The following is a 12589-nucleotide window of genomic DNA, read 5'->3' as shown; positions in this document are numbered from 1 at the left end:
ATAATTATGCCTGGACAACTGGCATAAACTGGGACTGTCCTGGAGAATTGGGATATACAGGGATCCTGAGACATAGAAATATGACCTAGTTCTGAAAATCACAGGTTTTCTTGAGAAAGAGGCATTGGAGCTAGGATCTGGAGGCTGTGTAGCAGTTAGCTGGTTGCTCAGGCTCCCTTTACATGTTCTCAAAGCGGAAGGACCTGTCTTGGAGGGCTGTCACCACGGCGTGGGCTGACTGTTTGACAATTGATTCCTCACTGTTACAGGGACTCCCACATCAGGGATGTCACCCTTGTCTGAGAGAGCGCTGTCTGGGATTCTTTATGTGGCACTGGAATAGAAATGCAGGGCACCCGGAGAGTCTGTCAAAGGCTTTCCCTCTGCCTTTTATTGTGTCATTCAGGGCAGAAAACAAGGGGCCCTGGTGGCATCCAACTATAACCCACTTTTACTTTTTTTGAAAAACTGGTGGACCTGTTTTCCCCTAATCTTTTTTTTAATGGTAAATATATGTGACATAAAATTTACCATCTTACCCATTCTTTTTTTTTTCTTTGAGAGCGTGTCTCGCTCTGTTGCCCAGGGCAGAGTGCAGTGGTGCAATCTTGGCCCACTGCAATCTCCGCCTCCCAGGTTCAATAGATTCTCATGCCTCAGCATCCTGAGTAGCTGAGATTACAGGCGCCCATCACCAACATGCCTGGCTAATTTTTGTATTTTTAGTAGAGACGAGGTTTTACCATGTTGGCCAGTCTGGTCTCGAACTCCTGACCTCAGGTGATCCACCTGCCTTGGCCTCTCAAAGTGCTGGGATTACAGGCATGAGCCACTGCGCCTGACCAGCCACCTCGCCTGGCCCAAACTTTTATTTGGGCAAAATTTAAACTACACAAAAGTAAAGAGCATAGTATAATAAGCAACCATGTACCATCACCCAGCTTCAAAACTCTCCATGTCTAATTTTGTTTCCTCTATAGCCTCACCTACCCTCATACTATTTTGCAGTATATCTTGCAAAGATAGTTTTGCGGTATGTCTTTTCATTTCAGCTGCAAGTATTTCAGAATGTAACTCTAAGAGACAAGGGCATCCTCTTTTAAGCAGAACCATAACACTAATATTATGCTCCTTCCCCTACCCGCAGCCAACAGTCATCTCCAGAGACTTTACAGGGAATTTGCAGACATTAGAGGTTCTCCTTCTCCACCAATGACGAGCAAGCCATGTCTGAAAAGGGGCATACACAGGCTGCAGATAAGTTGCTTAAGGATGCCAGCCGAAAGTCACGATTTCTTTTTCTTTCACACTTGTCTTAGTCCATTTTCTGTTGCTTACAGAAGAATAGCTGAAATGGGGTAATTTATAAAGAATAGGAATTTATTTCTTACAGTTATGGAGGCTGAGAAGTCCAGGGTTGAGGGGTTGCATCTGGTGAGGGCCTTCTTGCTGGTGGGGATTCTCTGCAGAGTCCTGAGGCGGCTCAGGGTGTCACATGGTGAGGGGGCTGAGCATGCCAGCTCAGGTCTGTCTTCCTCTTCTTATAAAGCCACTAGTCCCACTCCTGTGATAACTCATTAATTCATTAACCTATTCATTCACTATTGCATGAATGAATTAATCCATTCATGAGGTCAGAGCCCTCATGATCCAGTCACCTCTTAAAGGCCCCACCTGTCAATACTGCCACACTGGGGATGAAATTTCACCATGAGTTTTGTGGGGGACAAACATTCAAAGCATAGCAATGCCCTACAGCCCAATCTTGCTGCTCTACTTTCAAGTAGAATCACTATCCAACCATGTGTGACCACCTTACTCCTCTCACTCTCGTTCTAGCACCTCCCCCACCATCTCTCTCCTGCACCTCTGCAACAGCCTCTTCCCTGACTTCCCTTGCTCCACCTCTGCCCTGGTACCCTCTGTTCTCTGCACGGCAGCCAGAGGGAGCCCTTAAACCTGTCAGACCATGCCTCTCCCCATCTCAGCATCCTTCCAGGGCTTCTCATCTCATTCAAAAGCCAAGATGATCAGCCCCACCCAGCACCCCGCTCCCTTCTGATATCCTCCACCCCTCTCTTATTCTGCCATGGCCACAGAGACTTGTATGCTATTGCTATTGCGTAGATGCAGCAGGCACTCTGCCACCTCAGGGTCTTCGCCCAGCCCATCCCTTCTGCCAGGGGTGCTCTCCTGCTGGCATCACTGACCCGTGCAGGGTGTCCCCTCTGCCAGGGGTGCTCTCCTGCTGGCATCACTGACCCACCCAGGGTGTCCCCTCTGCCTTGGGCACTCTCCTGCAGGCATCCACTGACCCACCCATGCTGCCCCTCTGCCTGGAGTTCTCTCCTGCAGGCATCACTGGCCTGCTCCCTGCCTCCTTCAGGGCTTTGCTCAGTGTCCTGTGGTCCATCCATCCGGATCCACTCAATACCAGTGTCTACTCTGCTGTGTCTCCAAGAGTTGACTAGGATGAAATCAACATCCTTCTTGGCCCTCTGGCTTCCACTGGGTTTGGCCCATGGGGGCACTGTGTAAAGACTGACTGAGGGAAGAGAGGAGCTAAGCCAGGACATTTATTCCCAGGCTTGCTCCCCAGATGACTGTCAAGTGGCTTCTCTATATTGCCCTCTCTCTTTGTGGTTTGTCACGTGTTCTCCCCTTTCTGCCACAAGGGGAGAATAGCCCCACTCTCCCTGTAGTTTCCCTCCATCCTGCCCACATGGCTGTAAATAGTCCCTTTGCTAACTCTCTTCCAACAACCCACTTTCTGTTGGGCCCTGACTGATGCGGTGATCTCAGTGAACTGTCCCTGGTCACCCTATCTAAAATAGTGCCCTTACCCATGCCCATATCCTCTCTGGAGTCCCTGCTTTGTGTTCTTCAACATTTATCACCACCTAACATGCTATCTTATGCTTATCTATGTTGTTTGTTACTTGCCTCTCCCAACTGGGACAGTCATGTCCTGCTGCACAGGCTATGCGCTGTACAGCCACAGAGGTCACCATGCACATTGACTACAGTGTAATAAAGCAATGGCAACTCCCGGAGTTGGACAACAGGGTGGCCCTGCCCTCCACTGGAATATAAGCTCTGCTTTTTCCCTTTTGTCACTTCTGTCTCTCAAGGGCTTACAACAGTGTTTGGCATGTAATAGTTCTCACAAAGTTGTGTTTAAGGATTGTTAATCCCTCTTGCTTCCCATAAAAAGGGACAACCTTGATAAGTTGGTATAAGAGGCCTCAGTGACTTTTCTGAGGGTTTCTTTTGATACTGTGAGGCCCCTGGGAGTAGAAGTTACATCTTGTCTTGTTTATCATCTGTGGTGGGTGCTATTGGTGCCTCCCTGCCAGTGTTGAGTATTGTCCTCAGCCAAATGGGAGCCCCCTAGATATGGTTTGGCTGTGTCCCCATCCAAATGTCATCTTGAATTGTAGTTCTCACAATTCCCACCTGCTGTGGGAGGGACGTGGTGGGAGGTAATTGAATCATGGGGGTGCGTCTTTCCTGTGCTGTTCTCATGAGAGTGAATACGTCTCAAGAGATCTGATGATTTTATAAAGGGGAGTTTCCCTGCACAAGCTCTCTTCTCTTATCTGCCACCATGTAAGACGTGCCTTGCACCTCCTGCCATGATTGTGAGGCTTCCCCAGTCACATGGAACTGAGTCCATTAAACCTCTTTTTCCTTATAAATTACCCAGTCTCAGGTAATGATTTTATCAGCAGTGCGAAAACGGATGAATACACCCCTTGTTTGGGAAGTCCTACCTTTCATACCCAGGACAAACTGTGGCCAGCCACTGACATGGGATACCAATCCTGCCTCTTTGCCTCTCAGTGGGACCAACTCAGTCCCTGACTCACACCCGTGTATCCTCAATGCCTGGCATAGGGTCCAGCAGATGCCCAGGAAGTATTTCTTAGCAAATGAATAAGTCAGCATGAACTGGGCTCTGCCACCCAGTAGCTGCATGAGTCAGTTTTTTTTTTTTTTTTTTTTTTTGAGATGGAGTCTCACTCTGTCACCCAGGCTGGAGTGCAGTGGTAAGATCTTGGCTCACTGCAAGCTCTGCCTCCTGGGTTCATGCCATTCTCCTGCCTCGGCCTCCCAGGTAGCTAGGACTACAGGTGCCCGCCACCACGCTTGGCTAATTTTTTTTGTATTTTTAGTAGAGACAGGGTTTCACCGTGTTAGCCAGGATGGTCTCAATCTCCTGACCTTGTGATCCGCCCCCCTCGGTCTCCCAAAGTGCTGGGATTACAGGCGTGAGCCACCGCACCCGGCCAAAGTCAGTTTTTATCTTGAGCCTCAGTTTCCCAAAAGGCCAGGTGGGGATATTGCTGTCTACTGAGATGACCCTTCAGAACTGTGAGAGACCAAGACTGGTTGTGAGCAGTTAGAGTACTCCAGACAGAGTGTTACAGCTTTCACATCCCTTATTTCCCTGAATTTTTCCAACAACTTTGCGAGATGGGGGCAAGTAAACTCCTCACCCTACTCTGCTTGGCGCATGTGTGAATGTTAAATCCTGTCTGTTCAGCTCCCTCATTAGCTCCTGGTGGGGTGGCTTTCTGTTTCATGGCCTTCTTTCTCCCAGGGGACAGGGCTCAGAGGCACTTTGTGGATGCTTTTTGCTTGATTGAAAGTGCTTTTGGAAACAGGAGGAATTTCGGGAAGGAGGGCGATTTATGAACCATTAGGTATTAATGCCACCCGCCATCAGTGTGGTGCCAGACTGACTTCTCTTGAATTGGCCGAACTGGGGTTAATTAGCTTTTGGATTTCTTAGCTGTAGGGTGTCTCTTTAATCATCTGCCACCTGGCCCATGTGCAGCCCTGGTGGGAAAGAGGCCTCTAGAAGCATGAGCTAATAGAAGGCCAGTCTTGCAGGAGAGCCCCTCAGAGCTGCAACCATGCTTCAGCAACCAGACTGCCCACCTGCCTGCTCCATTTGAGGAAACCGAGGCCCACAGAAGTTAGGCTTGACCCAGGGTCCCTCAGTAAATGGCAGAGTCAAGATTAGAACACAGGTTTCTCGTGTTAGGGTCCGGGGTTCTGTCCGTTTCAGAATCCCTCTATCCCTTCCACACATAGACCCCTGGCATCTCGGGCTGGGAGGTTAAGCCTTCAAGGATGACCAAGCCAGAGGAAGACCCTCCTCTTACGGAGTTTCCACTACAGTGGAGGATGCCATCGATCAACAGGCGAGCAAGCAAATACATTGGTAATGGCCAATAGGAGACAGGACCATGAAGGAGACAAATAGTACACTGAAAGGAACTACTGTGGATTCCCTTCAACAGAGACATCAGGAAAGACATTTCTGAGGAGGCGACTTAATTTCCCTAAGGTCACAAGAACTTGTTCTTTATAGAAAAGTGCTAATAAAGATAAAATAGTAGGAGAATATCATAATGTTGTAGTCTTCATTGGATTAATGGATCCAGGCTTTGGGCACCAGTGACTGCAAACCTCACAGAATGAGAGGCCAGGAGACACTCTGTGGCTCCTGGTGGAAGAACACAACATCACCTTGAAGGGAGTCTTGCCAGAAAATGGAACTTAAATCTGATGAAGCCTCTAGCCCAGCACTATCCAATGATATCCAACACATCAGTGGGAGTCATACATGTCATGCCTGTAATTTGGAATTCTCTAGAAACCGCATTTCTAAAAGTACAAAGGAAGATGTGGAATTGATTTTAATAATATGTTTTATTTAACTCAATATATCAAAAATATTAGCATTCCAGGATATAATCAGTAGAAAAAGTGATCAATGAAATAGTTTCTGTTCTTTTCTCATATGAAGTCTTTAAATCTGGGCTGTATTTTATAATTCCAGCACATTGAAACTTGGACCAACTGCATTTCAAGTGCTCAGTAGCCACATATGGCTGGTGGCCATGGCACTGCACAGCACAGCTCTAGATCAGCTACCAGCTTCCAGGAAATTCAGAGGACAGAGGCACATGTTAAACAACACCACAGGGATGCAATCAGCAAAATCTAGATTGTGGGAAACTCTACAGCCAGCCTTTTTTTTTTTTTTTTTCTCCCAGACAGGGTATTGCTCTATTACCCATGCTGGAGTGCCATGATATCTCACCACAGCCTCAAACTCCTGGGCTCAAGCGATCTTCTCACCTCAGCCTCCAAAGTAGGTAGGACTACAGGTGTGTGCCACCATGCCCAACTAATTTTTTGTAGAGTGGGATCTCACTGTATTGCTCAGGCTGGTCTTGAACTCCCGGCTTCCAGCAATCCTCCTACTTCAGCCTCCCAACGTATTGAAATTATAGGCAAGAACCACTGCACTTGTCCTTTTTTTTTTTTTTTTTTTGAGGTATACCTTATAAGGTGGAGAAAGCACTGGAGAGAGAACCTATGAATTAATAGAGTCTTCAGACACATATCAAGCAGTCACAGAGTGTGAACCTTGTTTGTTTTCTGGTTGAAACAAACCATCTGTAAGACATTTTATAATGTTTATGAAATAATTGGAAATCTGAATGCTGACTGAATATTTGATGATATTAAGGATTTGCTTTAGGTGTGATAATGGTATTGTGTTTTTATAAAAGTCATCATTTAGAGAGACATACTGAAATATTTATGAAGGCATACTGAAATTATATTTTCTGGAATTTGCTTCAGAATTATATGGGAGGGGAAAAGCGGGTGGGGTAAAATGAAGTCAGATGGGTAATGGGGGATGCTCAGAGGTGGATACATAAGTGTTTGTTATTCAATTCTGTCTACTTTTGTATGTATTTCAGGTTTTCCATAATAACATTTTTAAGAAAATTGGGATGCTATTGGAAAGGGGTACAGATGGTGGAAGGTAGAGAGGAGGGTAGAGATCCCTGGCTTATTTCTCACTATTTCATAGCATCTACAGAGACATGATGCATGGTGGGTACTAAGTACCTTTCTCCTTTTTTGCAGTTATTTTTGTTCTTAAGGATTTCAGGGTATATCTTACCAAGGATGTATAATCAAATTACTCTTTTTTTACAAAATTATTTGTGTGGTTGGTTTTTGTAGGTTTGTTTCATTTTACTTTTTACTTTTAGTGTTTTTTTTTTTTTTTTTTTTAAATTTTGGTTTGTCTTACATTTGTATAACATACTTGGGTGGATACTTCCCAACTGAAATCTATACCAGGGCACATCCAGATTAATTCCCTGACAATTTCCCTTTGAGGGCTTACCTCTACTCTTTGGCTACAGCTAATGGGTGTAAAGCCTAGGACCCTCTTTCTTCCCTGACTGGCTGACCCATGGCCCACTGAAAGGTGACAACGTGCCAGCAGCCCTCGCTCGCTCTCGGCGCCTCCTCGGCCTCAGCGTCCACTGTGGGACGCAGCTGCTCTGTGGGGGTCCCTTCAGCCCGCCCTTGAGCTGTGGGGGCCCCTCTCTGGGGCTGGCCGAGGCCGGAGCCTGCTCCCTCTGCTCGCTGGGAGATGTGGAGGGAGAGGCGCCTGCGGGAGCCAGGGGCTGCGTGTGGCGCTCGCGGGCCGGCTCAGCGGGCGCGGGCTCAGCGGGCCCTGCACTCGGCCTGGCCCGCCAGTACCTGCTGGGCTTGACTGGGGGACGAGCTCTCCCTGGGCTGCAGGAGCGCCTGGGATAAGTGGCGCAAAGTCCCGCCGGAAGTGCCATTGAGCGGTGAAACGGGCTAGGCTTCTGGGTCCGGTAGGGACCTGGAGAACTTTTCTGTTTAGCTAAAGGTTTGTAAACGCACCAATCAACACTCTGTGTCTAGTTAAAGGTTTGTAAACGCACCAATCAGCGCTCTGTGTCTAGCTAATCGAGTAAGGGACTTGGAAAACTTTTGTGTATAGCTAAAGGACTGTAAATGCACCAATCAGCGCTCTGTGTCTAGCTAAAGGTTTGTAAATGCACCAATCAGCGCTCTGTCAAGATGGACCAATCAACTCTCTGTAAAGTGGACCAATCAGCTCTCTACAAAATGGACCAATCAGCAGGGTGTGGCTGGGGCCAGATAAGAGAATAAAAGCAGGCCACCGGAGCCTGCAAAGGTAGTTTGCTGAGGTCTCTTTTTATGCTGTGAGCGGTTCGTTGTTTTGCTCTTGGCAGTGAGCTCTGTGGTACTGCTCGGGAAGGTCTGCAGCATCAGTGGTGAAGCCCCCGAGACCTTGAACCTACTGGAAGGGATGAACAAGTCTAGACACACCCCGTTTATAAACTGTAACACTCACTGCGAAGGGTCTGCAGCTTCGCTCCTGAGATCAGCGAGATCACTAAACCCACCGGGAAGAACGAATAACTCCAGACGCGCTGTTTTTTCGAGTAACTCCAGACGCGCTGTTTTTTATGAGTTGTAATAACGCAAAGGCGACAGGCTTACTCCTGAAGTCAGGGAGACCACGTAACCCACCAGTAGGAAGAAACTCCGGACACGTACCAACAGCAGAAGGAACAAATGCTGGACACACTATGTTAAGAACTGTAACGCCAGGAGGATCCACAGCTTCATTCTTGAAGTCAGCGAGACCAAGAACCCACCAATTCCGGCCAAACCATCAGCCAGTCCCTTGGACGTTTCTTTGCTGCTTGCCTTGGTTCCAACCAGATTGTTTAGTTTTCACTTGGTTCTGACCTCCTGTATGAATACAGTAAGTTCCCTTTGGCATATATTATCTTGAGTCCACTTCTGTTGCACCTTAAGACCCTTAACTGAAGTACAGACCCTTAGCCACAAACTGAATAATTATGCTGAGTCTGATAAAGCAAGCCTAGAGTTCTAGGAGAGTCCAGAACCATTCTGGGGGAGAAGTGAGCTCTGAGAATACTGAGTCAGGCAAGCTGGAGAGGTGGAAGTGGCCTTGGAGAGGCAGCCAGGACACCTGTGTGGGAGGCATAGTTGGGGTGATTTTTTTTCCTGAGGCTCCATAGCTGGTAGTTTTCAGCCTGAGGGCCCCAGAGCCAGTGTGTAGGCTGAAGGTCCCTGAACACACTGGTCCGTCCAGTCTCTCCCATCCCAGTTTACATATCGCTATCCATAACATCCCCAGAGTTGAGGGCTTGTGGTTCTTCCACCGTGGCTCAGCCTTGTTTGCCATTCGGAAGAAAAACCTTTGAGGTTCAGGCTTTTTTTTTTTTTTTTTTTTTCCCTTTTGCCATATTAAGTCGTCTTGCACTTATTCCTGGACAGGCTCACTAAAATGTCTGGAGGGGTCTGGCCGGGTGTAGGGCAATAGGGACTGGTGGTGAATGGGAAGAACTTGAAAGGTTTTCTGCTGTTAGGTTCTAGTAATTGTTGCTGTGTAAAAATGAAAGCCCAGTGTGGCTAGATATCCTGGGTTTTCATGAAAATCTGAAAACTTAAATTTATGTAAATGAGTTATTTAATTTTATGTAAGTTTTTGTACATGATTTAAAGTTTTCTTTAAAATCAGTCTGAAGGCCAAATAAAATACGTTTGTGGTAAATCTATCCCATAGGCTGTCAGTTTGAAACTCCCAGCCTGCCATTGACACTGTGTGTTTCCTTCTTAGTGTGGTCAATGCCTGTCTGCCTGTTTGCTTTTCTCACAACACTGTGAGCTTTGCGAGGGCTGAGATGATGATTCTTTTGCTTACAGCCAAATCTTGCATGACTAGCTTAGGTCCTGGCATATGTTAGAACTCAATATATGGATAGATGGGCGAATTAATAGGTAGGTGGATGGATGGGTAGACGGATGGATTAAAGGATGCATGGAAGATTGGATAGGAAGGTGGATGAATCAATGGCTGGCTGGCTGCATGGATGAGGAACTCACAGTGATGGAGGAAGACAATGCATAGATATAAATCAGTACCATACATGATAGAGAGGGAGAGAGAAGGGAGGTGACTTCGTTTCTCAGCTTGGATGGTTATGCTGTTTGCCATTGGCAGGCTTTTCTCTCCAAGTCCACGAGGGCCAGAGTGTGCCTTCATGGAGCTGCCAGACCTTGGGCTTGGACCGTGCTTTTGGAGCCCTCGTTCCACACGGGGCAAATAATGTGCTTTCCTTGGCCGGCAAAGCTTGCTGCTTGTGGTTGCCCACAGCTGAGACCTGGGGGCTGTGGCTTGCCTTGTTCTTTGTCCTTGCCTGATCTCTGAGCATCTGTCTCCCCCAGTCTCAGCGGGGAAGCACCTGCCTGGCCCCTTGCTGGTCCCAGCCCAGGATAGGGTAGAGAGATGATGGGGTTTGTCTAGCTGGGAGAGGGGGTCTTCCATGGGTTTTAGCCCTGCTTAACTTCCTGCTGGCTTCCTTGGGTTGCTGGCAGGAGCTTCTTCCTTCCCTGGTCCACCACCACCTTGGCTATGAGGTCACAAAAAGGCTTACCAGTTGCTATAACAACACCCACCACCTTCTTCCGCCCTTAGCTGTCTGTTCCCTTTTAGATAATGGATCTGCTTTCCGAGTGACCGGTCCCTCTGGCAGGGCACTGGCCCAGCCTTTGACCTCAGAGTTTGGTTTCAGCTCTCACTGGCAGTAGGGTAATAGTAGCTGTAGTGTTGTTTTAAGCTGTTATTTACTGAATGCTCCCTGTGTACCATATCCCAAATAACCGTTTGCAAGCACTATCTTATTTAATCCTCACAGCGACACTATGAAATGGGGAATATTACCTTCAAATTGCAGCGAAGGAAAAAACTGGTATTTCATTTTAGAGCAGGAACCCAGGAGCCAGACTGCCTGTGTTTGAATCCTAGCTCTGCCAGATGCTAACCACACAGGCAAGTTTCTTAATTTATCCATGCCTCAGTGTCCTCATCTGTAAAATGGAGATAACAGTGCCTAGAACAGTGTCTGTCCTAGAGCAAGTGCTTGTCTTGGTTACCCTAGAAGCAGTCCCTGAGACAAGGATGCTAGTGTAAGTGTTTTGTTTGGGGTGATTTGAGGTAAGGAAGGGAAGGTCACCAATAGGGGTGCTTTAGAAATTGAGTTGCTACCATGAACACCTGGAGAGGAAGTTTGCTAGGAGCCAGTGTAGGCACAACCTCTAGTTATCCCCTGAAAGGGTGATGGAGCTGGGGTATTTATCCACCAAATCGCATCAGTCTTAGGTTGAGGGTTGCTCTTAGGTGGGGGTGAATTCCTCAGCACTTCTGTCTGACTCTGTGTAGGTTTTGCAAAGTCAGAAAGTCTCGGACAAGATGATGTCGGTGTGGCAGTGGGGAACTGGGTGGGTACTGAAGGACTTAGAGGGAGACGTGTAGCGTGGCACCCATGGTATCTTCTACAAAGCTAATGGATACTTGTTGAAAGAATGAGCAAAGGAAGAGATACTGTGATAGGCAGAATGGCCTCCCCAATATATTGATGCCCTAATCCCAGTGACTTCTGAGTATGTTGTGTTGCACGGAAAGAGACTTTGCAGATATAATTAAACTTACGTGTCTTAAAATAAGATTAACCAAAATTATTCTGGTGGCTCCAGTCTAATTACATGAGCTGCTAAATGCAGAGAAGTTTCTCCCAACTACAGTCAGAAAGATGCAGCAGAAGGAGAAGTTGAAGAGTTTGTGAAAGCTTCAGAGAGATTTGATCGCTTGTGGTTGGACAGAGCATATGGAAAGCAGAAGAGGAATGTAGGCAGCCATAGAATCAAAGATTGGTCCCAGCTGACGGCTGGCAGCGAAATGAACCTCAGCCCTACAGCCGAGTAGCTGACTGAGCGCCCTGGGCCTCTGACCTGCAGAACTGGGCAACAGCAAGCCCGTATTTTAAGCCACCCAGTCTGTGGTGATTCATCACAGCAGCCCTGGGAGACTTGTACAGAGACTGAAGGTCGGAATGGGCATGCAGCTTGCCCAGTGCCACGTGCCTGTAAGTGACAGAGGTGGGATGCAGAGGAGGCAGTGCTGCCCTGTGTTCCTTGAGGGGCAGGAGGGGAGGAGGATCCTGAGAGTGGTGGTGGAGCGGCTGAGGGTAAGGAGAGTCGCAGGGTGCGCTTGCTGACTTACCAGCGTGGTGCTGGCTAAGAGCATTGGGCAGATTTGGGCTCCAAGTCTCTGTGATGAATCAGCTGCATCACTTTCAGCAAAATCAGATTACTTCTTGAGCCTTGGTTTCCTCATTTGTGAAATGGGGATGACAATAGAACCTTATCAGGGATTACACTGCTTCTCCCTGATGAGGGATGATGTGCGGATTAAAGGAAACCATGTTGGTACAGCGCTGTTTTGTGGTGCCTGGCGCATGGCAGGGGCTCAGTCAACTTTGCCCATTCTTACCGACATTTTCTCAGCATCTGCTTTGTGTCAGGTGCCACAGTGGCTCCTGCATGCACACAGCCACTGTGAGGTGAGTGTTACGATGCCCACTTTACAGATGAGGCAACGATGCTATGGAAACTTGTCCACAGTCACACCGCTGGGCTCAGATCTGGGTTTAAATCCAGCTCCTCTTGAGTCCCCCGCCCTGTGTCTGCCTGGCACCCAGCAGTCCTGACGTGTGTGCTCAGGATTTCGCCAGCTAAGCTGGGGGAATCGGAGCCTCCCTCCTGCTGCCCTGAGGGCAGCCAGGTGAATCCCGGATGTCCCAAGAAAGCTTTCTCCTTCGAGTTTCATCTTTGGTATGGTTAT

This window comes from Macaca fascicularis, chromosome 2 (assembly GCF_037993035.2).
Source record: "Macaca fascicularis isolate 582-1 chromosome 2, T2T-MFA8v1.1".
NCBI lineage: Eukaryota > Metazoa > Chordata > Mammalia > Primates > Cercopithecidae > Macaca > Macaca fascicularis.
Note: the sequence above shows the minus strand (reverse complement) of the source record.